The 21,754-nt window shown below is 41.5% G+C and overlaps 1 protein-coding gene across 2 annotated transcripts in view; it reads right to left on the bottom strand.

Moving 5' to 3' along the window:
* The window catches only part of LOC132773475 (unconventional myosin-X-like), a 119,584-nt gene that overhangs the window by 88,445 nt on the left and 9,385 nt on the right, over nt 1–21,754 (bottom strand). The window lies entirely within an intron of this gene.

Here is a 21,754-nt window from a genome sequence, read left to right as displayed (position 1 = left end):
CTGGGCAGGCATAAAATACCTTTATAAAAAGGAGCGTCACTGTTAGAGACTTTACAAAGGTATATCTGAAATTGCTTCCACATTCCTATTCTTTTAGAGCAAGCAAAAAAAAAAACCCACCACTTGTCAACCTTTAAAATATAGCTTTGACATTTTAAACTGAATTAATCGCACCATTGTGACTGCAGATACTAAAACAGAATTTGCTTCTGCTGCCTAGTTGACTAAACTCATTTACGTGTGAAGCAGCACTTTATTATAGAAAAATACAATATATATTCTAACAGTCAAAGCAATGAAATGATGAGCATCTGTAATGATGTACACGTCCAGCAGTCTGCCCCTAGATTTCAAAATAGGTTGACAAAAAGCGGAAGAAAGGATGCTACAGTGAACACTATCAGTTCTACTGGGAACTGGTGCTGGTGTCAGATATGTTTGCTACTGTCTGTGATCATTGGGGTCAGAGCGGTGTGGGCTTTGGCCTTCTCTCTGAAAATCTAGCAGCCATATTTTAGACCTAGCTGTCCTATCACTTTCCTCAACATTTTTACCTGGAGGAATCCATGAAATAATGTCCAGATCTCAAATAATCTTGCATAAAGTTTTGTACACATTAACAGCTCTTTTAAAAGAGCTGGCTTTTGCACAGCAGGTTAAACACCAGCTGTAGTCAATCTTGTCAGTTGAAAGGCTGCCAGTTTGAAGCTGGGTCAGGGAGAGCTCCTGGCCTTTAGCCCAGGTTCTGCCCACTTAGCAGTTCGAAAGCAAAAATGTAATTAATTAAATCGGTTCCGCTTCCAAAAAGTGGGGGAGGTTTTCTGAGGCACCCAGAAGGAATGCAGCGATTCAATTCAATAGGAGGAAGTTACTAACTAGTTCTTTGGCAGGGAGATGGAGCAACAGCACCCCCCGTGGCCAGAATTGAGCACAACGCTGAAAGATGGGAGAAGCCTATATACAGTGTGTGTGTGTGCGCGCATATACACACACACCTCTTATCTATGTATAATTGTATGTCTAGTTGTTTACAAAATGGCAATGAAGATTGTTTACAAAACAGTACTGACCTCACTACCTCTGAGGATGCTTGCCATAGTTGCAGGCGAAACATCAGGAGAGAATGCCTCTAGACCATGGCCATATAGCCTGAAAAAACCTACAACAACCCACTGAAGATTTGTCACATATGTATGTTCTGTGATCTGTTCTGAGTCCCTTTCAGAGTGAGAAGGGCAGAATATAAATACTGTAAATAATAAATAAATTTTAATATCTATTTTTTAAAAATTACAATCCCCACAAGCGCGACTTGTGGGGATGAGGGAGAGGGTCTTTTCTGTGGTGGCCCCTCAACTCTAGAACTCGCTACCCAGAGAGATTAGGCAGGCACCCACCTTGGCAGCCTTCAGGAAGAGTCTAAAAACCTGGCTGTTCCAGTGTGCGTTTGAGGAATGAACAAGAAATCCCCATATCTTGACCAGCTCAGTACAAAATGCCCTTCAATGCACTTTATCTCACCCTTTAGTGAAATTAAACCCCACTGTCTGTCCCATCTGAACCTCCCACTAGATACACTACCTTACTCATCCATCTCACCCAGGGATTTTTAAAATTCTATCCTTTGCAATTGGCCCTTCCCACTCTGCTCAATTTATTTTATTTTATTTTATATCCTGTGTTTATCTTGTATTATTTTCTTTTGGTATATTTTATTATATTTGATGTATTATTGTATGTTTGTACTCTTTTGCCTTGTTGTAATAGTTGGGCTTGGCCTCATGTTAGCTGCCCCGAGTCCCCTTGGTGAGATGGTGGTGGGGTAAAAATAAAGTTATTATTTATTTATTTATTTATTTATTAAAAACTAACAGAGCTAGGACTGCCTACCTCAACGTGGTTTCCCATTTGTTTCTTATAAAATGGAAAACGACATGCAGCAGGGGATGGGGATTTTCTTTTTTCTGGAAGGGGAGGACAATGACTAGTGCTGATGATATATTTAAAGCCAAGAAAAAGAACAGAATTAACTGAAAGGTATGACGGCCTTGCAAAACCAGAGAGAAATGTGTGGGTGGGAAAGTGGGGTTGGGAAAGTGGGGTTGAGAAAATTTGGAACAGAAAAGCAGAAACTAGAGGAAAATTTTAAAGAAGCCCTTCCCACTCCCGGATCGCCACCAAATTATATGGCTTCAGGCAGAGTGATGAGGAGACAATGACCTATATATGATTCACTGAAAGGATTTTAAAAGTTAAATATGGGAAGAGTTTAATATCTGGCATGACAGGGTGGCCATAAGTCGACAGGCAACTTGAAGGCACACATACACAGACGGTGAATATCAACATCCAAACCACACCAGGGTTTGCCTGTCCTCCAAGGGGATTTTGAAGTGAGGCTTCCCTTTATGGGAAATCTAAAGGATTGCAAAAGCTGCAGTGGTTATCATAGTAGGAGGGCAGCGTGGGCAAGGGACTACTTGAGAGCAGGGAGGCTATTGGGTCAGTAATGGCCAGAAACTGCACTGAGCCTGCATGCTTTATTTATGCATTTCCGTGGTGGTTTTAACTGATGTTTGCTCTTCATCGCATGACAAAATCCACCACAAGACAACTCTCTTAAAGTGGCCTCTGGGTCTTGCAAAATTCTGGAGTTTCAGGGAATCCTGACTCAGAATTAAAATGCGTGCGTAAAGAGATTGCTCAGCAGCCATTGCTTTTCTCTACTGGAACTGAAAAACCAATAGGCAGGGAACATTAATTTCTCTCTCTCAAAACACAGGTATCTTTATTCCATTTTTGCACCATATACTTACCAGTAATTCTTTTGTAAATACTTTTCATTATGAAGATTAATTGACATTGCAAAATTGTTCAGGGCAGAGCTTAGAAATAGTCAGCCCAACAGATCCAAGTTTTAGATGTTTTATCCTGTGATAAATTTATACTATGTGATTATAGCTGTTTGGGTTATTTTTGGTTAATTTTAGTCTGTTATTAAGTTTAAAGTTAGGGTGTTTTATATTGTTTGATATTTTCTGTTTTGATGTAATTTGTTTATATGTCTTATCATTGGCATTAAATGTTTGCCATATATGCTGGAAACCGCCCCTGAGTCCTTTCAGGGAGATAAGGGTTTTTTGTGTGTGTGTGTGTGTCAGGAGCTACTTGAGAAACTGCAAGTCACTTATGATGTGAGAGAATTGGCTGTCTGCAAGGATGTTGCCCAGGGGACACCCAGATGTTTCAATGTTTTATCATCCTTGTGGGAGGTTTCTCTCATGTCCCCGAATGAAGAGCTGGAGCTGACAGAGGGAGCTCATTCGCACCCTCCCCAGATTCAAACCTGCGACCTGTCGGTCTTCAGTCTTGCCGGCACAAGGGTTTAATCCACTGCACCACTGGGCGCTCCTAGGGAGATAGGGTGGTCTACAAATAAAGTTATTTATTTATTTCTGTGGATTTATGTGGATTTGATCATTCGCAGATTAAATTAATATGTTATCTCTAGGAAACTCTAGGTCTCCCAACATGACTCCAGTGGAAGTTGCACTGGAGGAAATTTATTTTCAGGCTGTGAGTACAAGATGCATACGAAACATAAATGAATTTTGTATTCAGACTTGGGTCCCATCTCTAGAATATCTCATTATGTATGTATATGCAAATATAGCCATTTCAAAATTTGAAATAAAAAAATCTGAAATTCATCCATTTTTGATACAGGATACTCGACCTGTATTGCCTACTTTGATTGGCAATGGCTGTAGGCAAAGAAGGCTCTATCCACTATCCATCACCCAACCTTTCTTTCAAGAAAAAACTGTGGTCAGAACCCAAACCAGAAGTGATGCTACAAGAAAGGCATTTTGTGGGATGCCGGCACAACAAACTCTCCCACAAATAATACCTTCTTGGGATTTTTAATGCAAACAATATAGCAGGAGTTTCACAACCTTGATCATTTCCCTGCTTTCTGTCATTCTGGAAGTTCCATCACTTCCTGGACCAACACTGACCATGCATTTTGGGTGTGCAGATTTCACAACTTCTCTTGCAGTGTCAAACTTACATACATACACTGCTTGGCAGGTATGATCTCACAGTGAATGTGCCTCAGTTTCCCCTTATGTAATGAATTGTTGTTTCTCTTTTCTATGTGATTTGTAGCCAGTATCAGACAAAACGTGAGTACAAAAGAGCGTGTTTCAATCTATTGTTCAAATCAAACCAAACTTCTCCTTGTTGCAGTCATAATTCCTCCTAGTGTTTTCTGCATTCAATTTCATTATTTTCTTAAGTAGTTTATGTTCTTTTTAGTGGAGTTTGGGTTTCCTCCAGAGAGCCAGGCCAAATGGATAGGCAGGGTTTGGTGTTATAGTTCCTTGGTCTCTTTAAAAATATGCAAACCATATTTCTACCGTCCTAAAATATTTTCTGACAAATTATTGACCAACTGCAATATTGTATTCCCACCCTCTACTGAGTATCTTTTTTACTGTCCAGACTTTAGACTTTAGACATATATGGTGATATGCTCCATCAGTAAAATTGTACTTTGGCACATTTGAATTTTTAAAAAATCCAGAGGTGAACAAACCCCATCTCTTCTATTTGCACTAGAGCCCTAGTGCAAATGGGGAAAAAGCTACAAAAAGACCCCCCCCCCTTACAAAAATTGAACAGGTAGATGGAAGGGGTACCATAACACTGTGAAGATGCATGCTTCTTTAGACCAGTCTGGAAGAGCCCTTACACTCACAGGATTGCAAGCTTGCAGTGCAATAGATCTCACTGTGAACAAACTTTTTTCATTTTCTTGTCGAAGGCTTTCATGGCCAGAATCACTAGGTTGCTGTGAATTTTCTGGGCTGTATGGCAATGTTCCAGAAGCGTTCTCTCCTGACGTTTCTCCCACATCTATGGCAGGCATCCTCAGAGGTTGTGAGGGCTTTTCATTTTCTTCTTTTCCTTTCTTAAGGATATAACCTGTATGGACACACTCTTTCCTGGAGCTTAAATTGGGGTATTTATATGAGGTGGGAAGAACCAGGCACTCGCCCCTGCATCCCAGAGTTTGCTATTCTTTGTTTATGTTAATTGTAATGCATTGCTTAAGTGTGCTTAGGCTATGAGGGGACAAAAGTTGGGAAGCAAATAAGTGGAGTTGGCTATGACTCCTTGGGATATTCCCACCAGTCCCAAATTGCACCAATCACCATTGTCAAGACCTTCTGCCTGCAGGTCATCTCCTCTGCCATAGAGTTGTGGTCCATCTCCTAATTGTGATTTCTCCAAGGTGAACATACAAATCTTACCAGATTTGGCCAAAGACTATGAAAAGGAGGAAATTGATCCCTATTCTTCTCCTTTCTCTATTGCTTTTGGTATCAGTAAACTCTGTAAGAATAATATGGGAAAGGGTGGGGCATTGTTTGGCATCATGTGTCTACAAAGAATTGAGAGTCAGGGCCTGTGATATAATATCCATGTATCACCAGCTAGCCTTGCTCCTGGCCTCAGCACTGGGGGAGGCCCATAGCCTTTAGGTTAGGCATGAATCAGGTTTCAACAAATGCATTTTCTGATTGATCCAGGGGATCATGAATAAGTGATGCATACATATAAACAAAAATCAGCTAATGGAAGCAGAAACAAGAGCACTATGAGAGGGAAGCGCATCTACTAGACCTACCAGAGAAAAGAGGTTATCTGATCAGTCCCTGAGGAAGAAAGGGGAGAGGGGGGAATCAATCATGGCTTTTATAAAAGAAGGCCATGTAGAACTCAGCTGAGGACTTTCATTGATAGTCTTGAATGACAGTGTATTTCTCTTTCTACCACAGCTCAATTTCAACTTGGCTTCTTGGTTTTCAGGAGCCACTCTCCTGCTAGTAATGCTGCTTTGAAACCTCAGCTCAAGTGCTTCCTCTCTGCATAGACAACCACCGTCTCTCTTCCCTGAAGTCCCAGAATGCATCTCGCTTTCCCAACTCCGAACGGGCTCATTAGCACCTTCAAAGCAACAGCAATAAACTGACAAGAGCACGGAGCAATCAGAACCTACATGAGGAAGCCATTTGGTAAATGGTCAATGAAAGATACATTCTCCTTCCCAATGGAAAGCAAAAGACAAGTTGTAAATGAAGAAGCAGGAGATGTTTAACAATGAAGACTAGAAGCTTAAAGTTGATGTAAGTGCAAGCTTAAAAGGTATTAAAGTAAACATTTAAGGAGTCTTTCTAATGCAATACATATATAATGATTACAATGCTCTTCAATATCCACAGATTCAACCCTCCATGGTCTGAAAATATTCGCTTCCCCCAATCTTATAAGCAAACTTTGATTTTGCCTTTCTATATGAGGCTTTGATACCATTTTACATAATGGGACTTCAGCACCCACAGATTTCGGTATCTAAAGGGGGGCTGGAACCAAAGCCCACTGGACACAAAGAGCCTACTGGAAAGTTGACCAGGCCAATTAGATTTGATGCGGATGACTAGGGCAGTTTTAAATGGTGTATTTTAATATTTTGATAATTTTTTTTAATGTTTATGTATTGTATGTGAATTTGTGTCCCGGCATTGAATGTTTGCCGTGTATATGCTGTGCTCCGCCCTGAGTCCCCTTCGGGGTGAGAAGGGCGGAATATAAATGTTTTAAATAAATAAATAATAAATAATACTGTTTCACGTTGCTAGAGAATGGGTTCCATGATATCAATCATATCTATCATTTGAATATTACATTCTGAAAACACACAAAATCCCATTTTAGTATAGACAAATTCTGATATGATTGCTGTCCTCATCTCTGTTGCAAGAGGCAGAAGCGGAGTCCCTGTGGCAATTCCACCCCTTTCTAGAATTCACTTTCACAAGGAAGGGGGATGGGTGGGTGGGTAGGAACATCAGTCAGATGCTTCCCAATCAACAAGGGAAGTTGGGATTTGCAGACTTTCCTGGTCCACACATATTCCTGAAAGCAGTGACTATGTCATAATTTTGAATATGGACCAGTCACAACTGCACTAATATAGGTTACAGACCTATAACTGCCTTAGTGAATTCTGGACACTGACTAGAAAACTCTACAACACAGTTGTTACAAGGCACATAACAAATTTACTTGAAGGCACATAATAAACTTCTTATTACTCTAGAACCTTTAAGTTGTGGGAGGAGCCAAGAGGGGTGATGAGATCACTATACACAATTGCTTACCATTATAAAGAGAGAGCTGCCAGCGATTCTGGCTGACTCTTAATATGTCACCATTTTGGGATGAAAGCCAGCTATTTCTAGACTGGGGTGCATCAAAAACAGTTTATGCTGAACCTGTGGGTATCCTCCTGCTACTAAAGTGAGGTCATTTATATGACTTATGACAGAAATGGAATTAATTTCTTTGACAATGTCCAAGCTGGCTTCAGATTTTGCTTAATTTGTATTTCCTGTAAACATCTATTTTCATTTCCAGCTTTGCAGAGAGTGTTGCCTCATTCTCAGAGACTTTTGTTTTAGCAATTTTTTCATGCAGACTTTCTCCTTGTTCCTTTTGAAAAAACAGCAACCTGTTTGATTATACAAATCAGTCCTATGCATATCTGACAATGGGAGTCACTACAAAATGTGTCATACGAATAGGAAAATTCACTGTTCAGTTAAGCAGCTATGCCCTACCCAAGAATATTCCATTCAATTTTTCCTCACACCTACAGTAGCTTTCCATTATTTCCTCAAACAGCTGATCAGCATTATATGACCACTGGGCATGTTTCATTGCAATTCGGTTGGCTTGGGTTTTTTTTAAATTTAGGAGTCACGTCCTTTCCCAAGACTAATTCTGCAAACCTCAATATTTCCTTAAGGACCCCATCAGACAGGCTGGGGGAAAGCGAATACAACTGTCTGACCCTGTTCCCTTCCCCCTCTTCTAGGATGGCCAGTCATCCCACATCCTTTCTGCGTCAGTGTCCATCTTTTCCCCACTTTCTTTTGCTCTTCTCCTGAAGATGGATTCAGGGCTCCGTTCCATGCGATACAGAAACAGAGCCCCACAGAGTCCCACCTTACATCATGTGAGGGCCTCTATGGGACTCAATTACTGAAGCACATGGAAATGGAGCCCTAAACCTCTGGGATGAAGTCCTTGGTCTGCTCATACTTTCCTGATACTTTCCTCTGGTGTATGGATAACTGTATTATTACTGATGCCTGAACATTAGAACTAGAGGGAATGATACTGACCTACAGCTAAGTTTTTAACATAACAATGAGGAGTACCAGCTGCAAAATTGTCTTGTTCCTTTTCTTAGGTAAAGGTAAAGTTTTCCCCTGACATTAAGTCCAGTCGTGTCGGACTCTAGGGGGTGGTGCTCATCTCCATTTCTAAGCCGAAGAGCTGGCGCTGTCTGTAGATGTCTCCAAGGTCATGTGGCCAGCATGACTGCATGGAGTGTCGTTACCTTCCCACCGAGGCAGTCCCTATTGATCTACTCAAATGTTTTTGAATTGCTAGGTTGCCAGAAGCTGGGCCTAACAGTGGGAGCTCTCCCTGCTCCCCGATTAGAACCACCAACCTTTTGGTCAGCAACTTCAGCAGTTCAGTGGTTTAACTCACTGCACCATCAGGAGGCCCATAACTGATGTCAAATTTACAGCAATTTGTTTGCATACTATTTTACTTATTTAATGCATATCCCGTCTTTCTATACAAGGTGTATAGGAAGGTGAGGAGAACATTTCCCAGTTTTCAAGACATGGCATCCTCACTTCAGAATAAAGTAAAGAATGAGACAATGTAGTGAACTGCTAAGGAGCCAATGACATGAGAAGGGAGGCTACTCTGCTATGTTAACAAACAGAAAAGGAAATAAGGAAGAGAGATGATGAGAAAGTCAGTTGGAGTGAAAGGACTGCAGGTCAGGGCGCAAACCAGCTGACACCACCCTTCCTTTTCTTGAAGGTCTCCTCTGCGGCACAAAGAAACCCACTCCCTTCAGCTGTGCTTAGCTTGCAAATCCTGACAAGGTCACAGGCAAGGAGAGATCTGGCAGGAGACTTACTGCCCCAGGGAACCAAGAGAGAAAGAGAAAGAGGGAGGGCGTGGGGTTGAAATCTAGTAATGCCTTCAGTTTAATCTAATTTCTAGCACTCTGCTCCACTGGTTGGAAAGTATTCTCAGCTGCAGCAGCTGCATTGCCTTCACTCACAATGACCAAAATGGAGAACTGCACATGTGCCTTTGCTGAGACCATAAAGCACGAGGGAGAGAAACCACTCGCACATCACACAACTGTCCCAATCCACCCACGTTGACAGCTCACTGAACTTGAATCCCAATAAATGGGTGTTGCATTGAGGCAAACAAGACTGAAGAAAACCTTGGGAGTTTTTATTTGAATGTGAAGAGTGAGCGTTGAGGACTCCCTCCACTCCACCTCTGTGCAAACTCCACAATTGCTTGCGGGATGTCTCCTTCTCCCTCTCCCCTGTATGCAGCAACCTCTCGGCAGTTAACGTACACGTGCAAACGCACTATTCAGTCTTATCTAGAGCGACAGTGTGTCGCATGAAGTCAGCATCAACTAAACCAAAGTAAAACCACTGTCTTCTTATACTCTCTCTCACACACACAAACACACATGCATATATATACATACATGGATCAGGAAGTCTATTTAACTTCTTTTATAACTTTTCCTCCTCATATTTCACTATATTAAGGAAGAAAAGCATTCGGCTTGTTGTATACAAGGATAGACAAGACAGACCATCAAATTGTGTTCAACTTTCAACATCCACACCCCTTAGTAATTATGAGAGTAGGAGCTAGAAGCTGGACTTGATGATTGATGTTACTGACACAAAGAAGTGGTGAGTTATTGATCCAATGGCAGAGAAATAAACACCAATATTTTAATTTGTACAAAGCCAAGCAATTTCTTTTTTTCCTCTTGTTGTCTGTGAATCAACTATAGATCTCTGCTAATATATGGAAGACATGTGCTTCCACTGTCTGGAAGTACACAGGAGCAACTTCTCCCTTGCACATCACTCACTTATACAAGGAAATGTCTGCTGAGATATGAATACAGTACCATGATTGTACTTAATAACCTTATCACCTCAGCCCTTAGAGACCTTGCTTGTATAAAAGACAAGTGGAACATCAGTTGGAACACCACTGCACTCAAACAAATATCATTATCTAAATCAGTGGTTCCCAACCTTTTTGTTTTTTAACCAAGGACCAATTTGTCCAGGGACCACTCTCCAACATTAGGACTAAAAGGCTTATGAATCGTTTTTTGGCCAACTTTAGATTTGATTTGGTTATTTGGGGTGCCGATTCAGAAAGGTGCATTGGATAAACCATATCAGCTCTAGTTTCTGATACAGAACATATGCCATTCAATAGTCACCCAAAGAAAACCATATTTAATAATCTAGAGCTGATGTGGCCTATCCAATGCCATTTTCTGAATCAGCACCCCAAATAACCCCAGGAACAGGCCTAAAAATGAAGACACCCAGGTGCCCCCATTCCCAGGTGCCACATGGATGGGCCTGCTCAGGGGGAGGGAGGGAGGAGGAGGAGAAGCAACAAGTGTGAGGCTTGTTGTCATGCTTTTCATAGATAGTCAGCCTCTCCTCTCCTGACATCCCCGTTGCCTCGGCACTATAAGAGGGTTTCACGAGACCAGTCACTCTCATTGCAATGGTGTAGTAATGGTGAGGCCGTGGACCATATTTCAGTTCTCAGGGACCACTGGTGGTCCACAAAACACAGGTTGGGAATCACTGGTTTATATAGACCATTTGGGTAGAAGGAATTTTGGGTGAATATGAGAGAACAGGATCTTGCTGGCAGGGCTCTTGCTGTTCAGTTGGTTGCTCTTCCACCTGTAGCACCAACAAATGTGCAATTTGCACTTACACGGGATCTGTGTGTTAACCAACAAGACATGTGGACTTTGAACTTTGGTCCGGATGCCACAGTAAAATATATTCCGAATTCCCCAGAGTGAGATTTTTGAACACATAAATATGTTCCAAAATCATATTCCAGCTTCACAGACAAAAGAAATATAGGACTTATGTGGTTTCCTGGATTTATGTTTTGAAAGTCTTTATTTAACATGTTTTGTCTTCCCATTGTTAATGGGCAAGCAAAGGCAGAGCAGCCGTTTAATCAATAGGCTGTTCAGTGCTTATTTCTCCCCTTGAATGAATGTTTGTCAGATCTGGGGCAGATATCAACATATTGTTCATTTCACATTGTTGGCTTTTTATTCCAGTTTTCCCTCAGTTTAAGCTTTTTTCACACTTGCCAGAAGGAATTGGATCTGAGCTCTTCTCAGCTATACAATGTCTAATGGAATATAAGAGCATGGCAAAAGATATGGGAGGGGGGAAATGCCATATTAAACACAGAAAGCACTGAAGACAGTGGTTGGAATAGAGCCATATCGTTGAGTTTGAAGACATATTTTGATCAGAAAATCATCAAGATCTTAGAATTCCAGAATTCTCTAGGCTTTTATTAATTAAACATATACACCAATTTTGATAGGAGACTGTATAGTCTATGCTCTTTTTAACTCTGATACGTGTTAAGGATGTGGTGCATTTGCTATTGGGGGGGGGGGGGGGCTCTACAGATGTTGTTGGATGGCATAGCCAATCATGAAGGACCCTGGGAGTTGCAATTCAACAGCAACTAGAGAATCTCAAATTCCCACCCCTGATCTACATGTTTTATAGTGCTGCGTTTCTCACATCAAAGACATGCAGATGCTATTACATCTGTCCACAATAACTGATGGCTGGTTTCATACTGATAATCTGTGGTTTATCTCAGTTCTCTATCCAGGACAAAATAATATATGGGAGTTGCCCATTCCTCTCCCTGGACCTATCCAATAGACCAGTGTTTCTCAACCTGGGGGTCGGAACTCCTGGGGAGGTTGCAAGGGGGTTTCGGAGAGGTTGTGTGAGATAATAAAAAAACATATATTTCTGATGGTCTTAAGAACCCTTTTGGCAGAGAAAGCTGAAGATCTCCCTGCCTGTCCTTCTCTTCCTTTTTGGAAACAGACGGTGAATCCTCCCACCAAAAGCCCTCCTCAACTGTGATTGGCTGGCCTCTCAGCCAAGGGGGGGGGCTGTTTCCGAGACTCCAAGCAGGGAGGGGAGTGCAGGTGTGCTTGGTGCATGACAGCATGGTGCACATGTGTGGGCAAGGGAGAGCGTGCAAGGTTGGAGAGAGGCTTGTGCCTGTGAGTCCCTTCAAGGCATGGGAGATCTGCATGGGAAGTTTGGCCTAATTCTAGAATTGGTGGGATTCAGAGTTCTATTTGATTGTAGGTGAACTATAAATCCCAACAGCTACAATTTGCAAATGTCAAGGTCTATTTTCTCCAAACTCCACCAGTGTTCACATTTGGGCATATTGAGTATTTGTGCCAAGTTTGGTCCAGATCCATCATTGTTTGAATCCACAGTGCTCTCTGGATGTAGGTGAACTACAACTCCAAAACTCAAGGTCAATGCCCACCAAACCCTTCCAGTATTTTCTGTTGGTCACGGGAATTCTGTGTGCCAAGTTTGGTTCAATTCCATTGTTGGTGGAGTTCAGAATGCTCTTTGACTATAGGTGAACTATAAATCCCAGCAACTACAACTCTCAAATGACAAAATCAATCCCTACCCCCAACCCTACCAGGAAAATACATCCTGCATATCAGATAATTACATTACACTTCATATCAGTAGAAAAATTACAGTTATGGAGTAGCAACTAAAATAATTTGTTGGGTCACAACAACATGAGGAACTGTATTAAGGGGTTGCAGCATTAGGACGGTTGAGAAACACTGGACCTTCTCTCCCCATGATCTAGGTCTCATTCAGTAATGCTCACTTAGAACAGTGAGTCTTAATTTCCCTTATTTCCCTCCATCCTTCATTTGTTTGAAAAATCCGATTGCGAAAAAATTAAAAATTAAATTGCTTGTGTGTGCACTGTGCCCACTCATCCACCCACTTGCTCAATCCTCTCTCTTTATTTATTTAGTGGTATTATACTTCATGTGTTTACCCCCAAAATGGAACACAAGGTTGTTCACAATTGAAAAATGTTCTGGTTCCCAGACAGGTAGCTGCACTTACAGTAAGTGGTGGGGAGAGGGAGGCTGTGAGAACTGGCGATGGAGAGTGTCCTTGGAGCCATCGCTAGACTGCAGATCTACTCCCATTTACAAGAATCCACACCGCAGATTAAAATGGGATGTATCTTCTGGCAGCTGTGTTAGTGCTTGTTTTTGCAGTTATATATTTCAATGCTATTAGAATGAAGGAACAAAGCAGGCTATCAATTGACCAATGCAAAGGTTTTTGGGAAGTGAATGGTGGATGTCTCCCACTCGTCTTTTTAGGTCCCTCTCCCACCCAATCCATAATCCTGCTTTCCTTGACAATTCATCACTCATTCCTATACGCATTCCTCCATTACATATAACCAAATAATAGCAAAAGGGTAGGTAACTGTGGCAGGCTTTGGAGGATACCTATGGGAGTACATAGACTGTCCAAAAAACCCCCACTGTACCTGGAAGTGGCTGGATTTGAAGAAAAGGCATTTCTTGATAAAACAGATTCCTGCAATCTATTTAAAACTCATTTAGTTCATGAGAATCCTGTAACCTATTCTTGGAGATTTCTAGAAAGGCAATTCATGGGAGTAGTTAGTACATGGGATTAGTTAGTGGGCTTAGTTAGTTAGTTTGTAGGATTAGTTAGTGAAGGGGTTCTCAGACTTTTAAACCCACTGAGCCCTTTTTGAAGGAAAAATAGTGCAATGACAACTGGAACGCCCTTGGACTATGATTTTGGATTGCGTTGTTTTAATAATTGGTTTTAATGTTGAGATGTTTTTAATGTTGGGTTTTAATATAGATATTTATTTTGTTCATATGTATGTTTATGCGGCATCTAATTGTTGCCTACTGCTCTGAGTCCCCTCTGTGGTGAGAACAGCGGTATATAAATATAGAAAATAAATAGTTTCTCATGGAGCCCCAAGAAACTTTTGGACACAGGGACTGCATTACATTTTGAAATTTGACAGATGGCTCAGGCCACTGGCAGATGGATAGAGAATGTTTGTATGAACTAATTGAAAAAAACAATGAACAAATTCCTATGCACGCTGCACATATTTTATTTGTAGTGCAAAAAATAATAAAAGAACAATACAATCTTTACAATGAAGAATAGTTTAAACCAACATAAACTTAACAGTATTTCAGTGAAAGACCCCAGTGGCCATCCAGTCCAAGAACCTTCTGCCATGCAGGAAAAGCACAGTAAAAGCACCCCCAACAGATGGCCATTTAGCCTCTGCTTAATGATAAGTAATAGTAATATAACAATAGCAGCAGCAGCAGCACTTTATTTATAACCTGCTCTCTATCTCCCCGAAGGGACTCAGGGCAATTTCCAAAGAATATCAAAAATGGCAAACATTCAATGCCAAAAACAACAATCAAGATGAAACATGAAATAAAATGTACTCAATATAACTTATAAACAACCAAAAATTAGTAGTAGTAGCAGAAGTTGTAGTAGTAATAGTAATAATAAGAGCAATCCCATGGACCACCCAGTCCAACACTATTATACCATGCAGTAAAACCACAACCAAAGCACTCCCAACAGATGGTCATGCAGCCTTTATAACAACAACAATAACAATAACAATAACAACAACAACAACAGCGACGCCAGGAGCTATCCAGTCCTAGCCCATTCTGCCATGCAAGAAAAGCTCAGTCAAAGCACCCCCAAACAGATGGCAATCCAGACTCTGCTTAATGATTAGTAGTAGTAGAAGAGCAACCCCATAGGCCATCCAGTCTAAACCCATTTTGCCATGCAGGAAAAGCACGATCAAAGCACTCCCACAGAAGGAAAGCCTTGAAGGCCATGGTGGTAGCAGGGCTCTCCAGGCTGCATGCTTTGTGGAGGCCTTGTAGGCCATGCACGCAGCAGGGCTCTGTAGGGCATGAGCTTCATAGGCAGAGGGAGTGGGGGGGGGGTCACTGATTGTGCTTCATGGAACCCTAAGGGCTCTGCGGAGCACAGTCTGAAAATCACTGAGTTAGTGCATGCGATTCCTGAAACCTATTCCTGGAGACTTCCAGAAAGGCAGTTCATGGGATTAGATAGTTCATGGGATGAGTTAGCGGGATTCATTAGTTAGTTCATGGCATTAGTTAGTGCATGGGATTCTTGCAGCCTATTAAAAACCTATTTAGTGCATAAGTTTCCTGCAATCTATTAGAGACTTCCAGAAGAGGCAGTTCATCAAGGGGTTGGGGAAGAGCCCAAGGAGTCTGCAAAGGTAACAAAACCCACCTTGGGATTGATATGTAGCCCTAGGACTAACATTCCTGCTTTGGTCATATATGAGAACCTTCATTTCAGAAGTTGTCTGTTCATTGCATCTCTGGGTTGGGAGGATGTAAGGAAGGCATTAGAATCTGGTAGCATCATCACCAGTCTTGGAAGCTCTCGACACAACAAAATAAAATTCAGGTCCATGTTTGGATGTCCTTATTTCCCAGCATTAAGACATTAGCAGATTGGCTATTCTTTCTGCAGGGAAATGTGGGCTAAGCGAAGAAGCTGTCAGACAGCCACACATTTCTGAACTGCTCTATGAACGCATAATATGGAGCCGTGGCAAAGCACCTCAGTTTGTAAACTGCATCCTTCTCCTGGCAAAAAGCAGAGCAGCCAAGGGGTGCGGCGGGTGTTCTTGGTTGGCATGAACTGCCCTCCGCAGATCCACATTGGCTGCCTTTTAGCATCACACTGTTCTCCAGAGTGCCACTGGCTCTATCTTGATGGTTTTATGACCTGTTTCAGCAAATGGACAGGGCCAATGTCAAGCTAACAGGTTCATGATTTGTTGGATTCTCCATTCCTCCCATGCCTAAGAATAGAAGCATGGTTCATTCTTCTCTTGTCCCCAGGGAATTTCAATCACTAGTAGAGGACAGGACTAAAAGACAAGAACGACCTTGATAAAATTCAAGCACTGGGGCTCCAAGCAGCAAAATGAAGATAAAAATAAAAGGACGGCATATACTGGAAAGCCCAGATGCATTTGTGGTCATGTGTGGTAGGGATTAGGAATCGGCAAGCAGTGCATCTATATACTACACAGTTAAAGCTCTTTAATACCACTTTATCTAAATCCTGGGATTTGTAGTTTGAGGAAGGATTTAAGAATTTTCTGCTAGAACAGCGTTTCTCAACCTGGGGGATCAGGATCCCTGGGGGGGGGGGGGGAGGAGGATTTTGAATGGGTGTCAGAGGGGTCACCAAAGACCATCAGAAAACACAGTCTTTTGTTGAGCATGGTAGTTCTGTGTGGGAAGTTTGGCCCAATTCTATCGTTGGTGAGGTTCAGAATGCTCTTTGATTGCAGGTGAACTATAAATCCCAACAACTACAACTCTCAAATGTCAAGGTATATTTTCCCCAAATAAAAAAAATTATGGTTGGGGGTCACCACAACATGAGGAACTCTGTTAAGGCATCGCAGCATTAGGAAGGTTGAGAACCACTGTGCTAGAAGGTTATAGTGCTGTAGTTCAAGTAAGTCACCAAAGCACAAATACTGAGGAAGAACTTTGGCTGTTAAAATAGTGCAAAATTGCTGTCATTGTACAACATAGATATCTCCCAAAACTTTTAGACACAATGTTGTTAGCTACTAACATTTAACAGCGATCAGGGAACAACAAAACTGGGCTGAATTCAAATTTCAGCCATACTTAACAAAGAATCCACTGAACTCCAAATTGTGATTATTTGGAGTATGACTCTGGAGACCAGGATTTGATTCTCTGCTCAGTCACGGAAATCCCATGAAGTGACCTTGGGCGAATCACACACTCTCAGCCCCAGAGAACCCTGTGATAGTTAGTCTTATCGTCACCATGAGTCAGAAATCACTAGAAGGCACACAGCAACAGTAACAACCACAGTTACTCTGATTGATTCCAATGGTTTACACTATCTATGGATCTGGATTCAATCCAGAAGACAGAGGGGACATATACACTGCGGAATTAATCCAGTTTGAAACCACTTTAACTACAATGGCTCAATGCTAGATAATCTTGGGATTTATAGTTTGGTGTGGCATCAGCGCTTTTCAATAGAGAAAGCTAGAGACACTTCAACTGAATCATCGCAGTTAAAGTGCAGTCAAACTGAATTAAATCTACAGTGTAGATCAGGCATTGACAAACTTCAGCCCTTCAGGTCTCAAGTCCAGGTGTTTTGGACTTCAACTCTCATAACTCCTAATAGCCTATAGTCTGTTTGGAGTTGTGGGAGTTGAAGTCCAAAACACCTGGAGGGACAAAGTTTGTCCATGCCTGGTGTAGATGCATTCAGACAGTTTCCTAAATGTATCCTTACCACTGTAAGAAGTTCCCTCACTCACACAACACAGTAGCTTACTGTACATCACAGGTAAATTGGTGTTCAAACCTCCTCTAGAACAGTGCTTCTCAACCTGGGGGTCGGGACCCCTGGGGGGGGGGATCACGAAGGGGGGTGAGAGGGGTCGCCAAAGACAATCAGAAAACACAATATTTTCTGTTGGTCATGGAGTTTCTATGTGGGAAGTTTGGCCCTATTCTATCGTACGTGGGGTTCAGAATGCTCTTTGATTGTAGGTGAACTATAAATCCCAGAAACTATAACTCCCAAATGTCAAGCTCTATTTTCCCCAAACTCCACCAGTGTTCACATTTGGGCATATTGAGTATTCGTGCCAAGTTTGGTCCAGATCCATCATTTTTTGAGTCCACAGTGCTCCCTGGATGTAGGTGAACTACAACACCAAAACTCAAGGTCAATGCCCACCAAACTCTTCCAGTATTTTCTGTTGGTCATGGGAGTTCTGTGTGCCAAGTTTGGTTCAATTCTCTTGTATTATAGGTGAACTATAAATCCCAGCAACGACAACTCCCAAATGACAAAATCAATCCCCGCTACACTTCCAGTATTCAAATGTGGGCATATTAGGTATTTGTGCTCAATTTAGTCCAGTGAATGAACATACATCCTGCATATCAGATATTTACATTACAATTCATAACAGTAGCAAAATTACAGTTATAAAGCAGCAACAAAAATAATTGTATGGTTAGGGGTCACCACAACATGAGGACCTGTATTAAGGGGTCGCGGCATTAGGAAGGTTGAGAAACATTGCTCTAGAAACAATGGTTGTGTCATAGTCTTCCCACTTAATCATCTCAGTTCAGTCTGTCTGGACAGCAAAAGAAAATCCCAGCAGATCTTGCACTGCTAAGGAAGAGGACCAAGGAAGGTTTTGCACAAGTCTTGGCTATCATGTCTGGAGAAGGGAGTAGGAGCTACTGGCTCATTCTGAAACAAGCAAGCCCAATTTGATGTACCATATTTCTCTTTGGGTCAACAGTCATGCAAGCCACAAACAAATGCACACATTTTCCCCTCAAACCTTTACTACGTATTTATGATGAGAACAACCGGAAATGCAATCTTTCTGAATGATTTAAATGGCTTATCATATTGTTGCTTAATGTTGAAATGAGGGGATTTGGGAATTCTTCGAGGCTGAATCATTTGTGTGTAAATCACTGGATGTCTCACCCGTGAAATACCCAGCATTCCTTGACTCTTCACTGAATTAACAAAACAGTCTCAGCTGAAATTTAGGTTTCTGGGTGATGATCAGCATAGACTGGTGAGGATTTCTTATATTCCAATAGTCTTATCAGCCAAAAAACCTTCTAGAGTTTCTGAAAAAGAATATTTGGGGGATTTCTGTGCAAAAGAACTTGCGACTTTAATTTTGATGTTGATCACACATACCTAGGCTAAACCTGTCCTTCGAGACACTCTGTTCCTTAATAGTTAGTGTATACCCATTCTCACCAGATCTTAAGGTTCACGTAGAAAACAATAGATATGGCCTCAAGTCTGCCCATACCTGTCTTAGAAGATCAGGAACTCACTGGGAGTCCTTGGGGCAGCCATGCCTTCTTAGACCAACTTAACTTATTATCAGCATAATAATGAGAGGGACTCCAAGCATGAGCTATACTACAATAAAACCAAGAAATAAACATTGTATTACCGGGTCAAAGCAAGGTCTACCTGGATCAGCTGTTACTCACAGTAGCCATCAAGATAAGGGCAAACAGGTCAAGTAACCCATTAACTGCCATTTGTATACACTAGTGAACTCCTAGAGAAATGTCTTTCCATGCTCCTGATTTCATACCTTCACACTGTATCATCTGTTTTCCCAAGAACTGGCAAGGCAACCATCCAGCCCCTCAGTTCAAGTATGCTCCCTTCATATATATACCCAGCCAGTTTTAATCACAAATTTTAAACTTGCATCTTATGTTTAATTTTTGTTCTGTGTACTTTAATATGTATTATGTAGAAATATGTTTTAATATGTGTATTTTGTATAATGTTTTAGATGATTGTGTGTGTTTTAGTGATGTTGTAATCTGCCTCAAGTCACAAAGACAGGCGGGTAAGAAATAAAATTATTGTGTTGTCGAAGGCTTTCATGGCCAGAATCACTGGGTTGTTGTGAGTTTTCCGGGCTGTATGGGTCTCCTGGTGGCACAGCTGGTTAAACCACTTATTAACTTGCTGACTGAAAGGTTGATAATTCGAATCAGGGGAACGGGATGAGCTCCCGCTGTTAGGTCCAGCTTCTGCTAACCTAGCATTTTGAAAGCACACAAATGTGAATAGATGAATAGGTACCACCTTGGTGGGAAGACAACGGCACTCCATGCAGTCATGCTGGCCACATGACATTGGAGGTGTCTACGGACAACATCAGTTTTTCGGCTTAGAAATGGAGATGAGCATCACCACGCAGAGTCAGACATGACTAGACTTAAAGGCAGGGGAAACCTTTACATTTACTATGGTCATGTTGCAGAATTGGTCTCATATATAATCAAAGTGGCCACTTGCAACATTCACACTTGCCTCAAACAAGTATGATCAGTAGTTTCTCCCACCCTGGACATTCCACAGATATACAAACCCCACTTGCCTAGTTTCGAACAGACCTCACAACCTCTGGGAATGCCTGCCATAAATGTGGGCAAAACATCAGGAGAGAATGCTTCTGGAACATGGCCATACATCCCGGAAAACTCTCAGCAATCGAATGAAATTATTATTATTATTATTATTATTATTATTAATAATAATAATAATTTCATTCGATTGCTGATAATAATAATAATAATAATAACAACAATAATAATCTTTATTTACAACCTATCACCATCTCCCCAAAAGGGACTTGGGGCAGCTAACATGAGGCCAAGCCCAAAATGATACAACATAATAAACACACAGTAACAAAATACATCATAACAAAATATGAAATAACAAATAAAATCAACAATATAAAACCAGACACAGAGGGTGGGCCAAACGTATGAGGTAAAATGTTATAAAGTTAAAACCCCAATCCTTTTGAAAAGTCTATACTCTTTCAGGAGTATTATGAATGTAAGGCTGGGCAATGGGCAGTGCTGGCCCAAGGTATTTAGCTTCTACTTTGATTTAGTAGAATATCATGATTGCTCCTGTACAAATTGGTCTCATGTATAAGTCAAAACCAGGTTTTTGGGCAAAAATTGTGAATATGATACATGATATAACCTGTGGACAAGTTCAGAGTAATTTCATGGAGAAGAAAAAGCACCTGTAGAATCGCAGTTGTTTCTGTTACTAACTTTCTCCAGTCAGGCATTCAAAAAAGTCAGGAGCAATACAACAGCACAAAGAATACAAGGGTTGGTGCTTCTTTTACTTCTCCTAAGATGGACTAAGCTCTCACCTTTCACGATTCTGCTCAGAGAAGGGGATGGTTCCTTTTTTTAAATAAGAGTTAAGGTACAGTGCTGACACTGACCCATGGATAAGTCAACCCAGGGTTTTGGGGGTTAATTTTCAACTAAAATTTCAAGACTTATACATAAGTATATACAGTAAGACACATTTTGCTTCCTTCCCATGAGACCCAAGATTTGTTGCCATAAGGCAGCTGCCTCATTCTGCCTAATGGTGGGTTTGGCTCTGACAACGACATTTTAGAGATGGGTGATGCACTCTGGGGGGCTCCCCTGCCTTCTCAAGCAAACCAAAGCCACTGGAATAAGATTACTGCCTCAGGGAAAAAGGCAGTCAGTTAAATCCCCAGTCCTTGTAACACAGAAGGAGACAGCTAACGAAGGCTCAAAGCTTTGGAATGCGGGGCAAACCAAAAAACAACAAGCCACCGGATTCAGAGCCCAGGACCTCGTGCCAGACGATGACAAGCAATCCTCCATTGGGTTTGACTGACTGACACTGTTCTCGTCAATGCCCCACTTAAAGACAAAGCACACACTCCCGCAATGCACACAGGGTGCCTTACCATCAAAGAGTCAGGCATGCTTTGCTCTAAATCCCTCCAGGCAATCAGAAACACCCACAGCAGCACAGAGCAAACAGCAACATTCATGTTGGGGACAATTTGTTATGCAGGTTTATTTTGTAATGCCTGCATGAAGACTGGTGTTTCTATGAAGGCACAAATTCTAAGGCAGCTATCAGGCATAGAGATGGGAAGAGGACATTGGCTGGTT

Source organism: Anolis sagrei, chromosome 1, assembly GCF_037176765.1.
Source record: "Anolis sagrei isolate rAnoSag1 chromosome 1, rAnoSag1.mat, whole genome shotgun sequence".
NCBI classification, from domain to species: Eukaryota; Metazoa; Chordata; class Lepidosauria; order Squamata; family Dactyloidae; genus Anolis; species Anolis sagrei.
The sequence above is the reverse complement of the archived record's forward strand: the minus strand, read 5'-3'. Positions and strand labels throughout refer to the sequence as shown.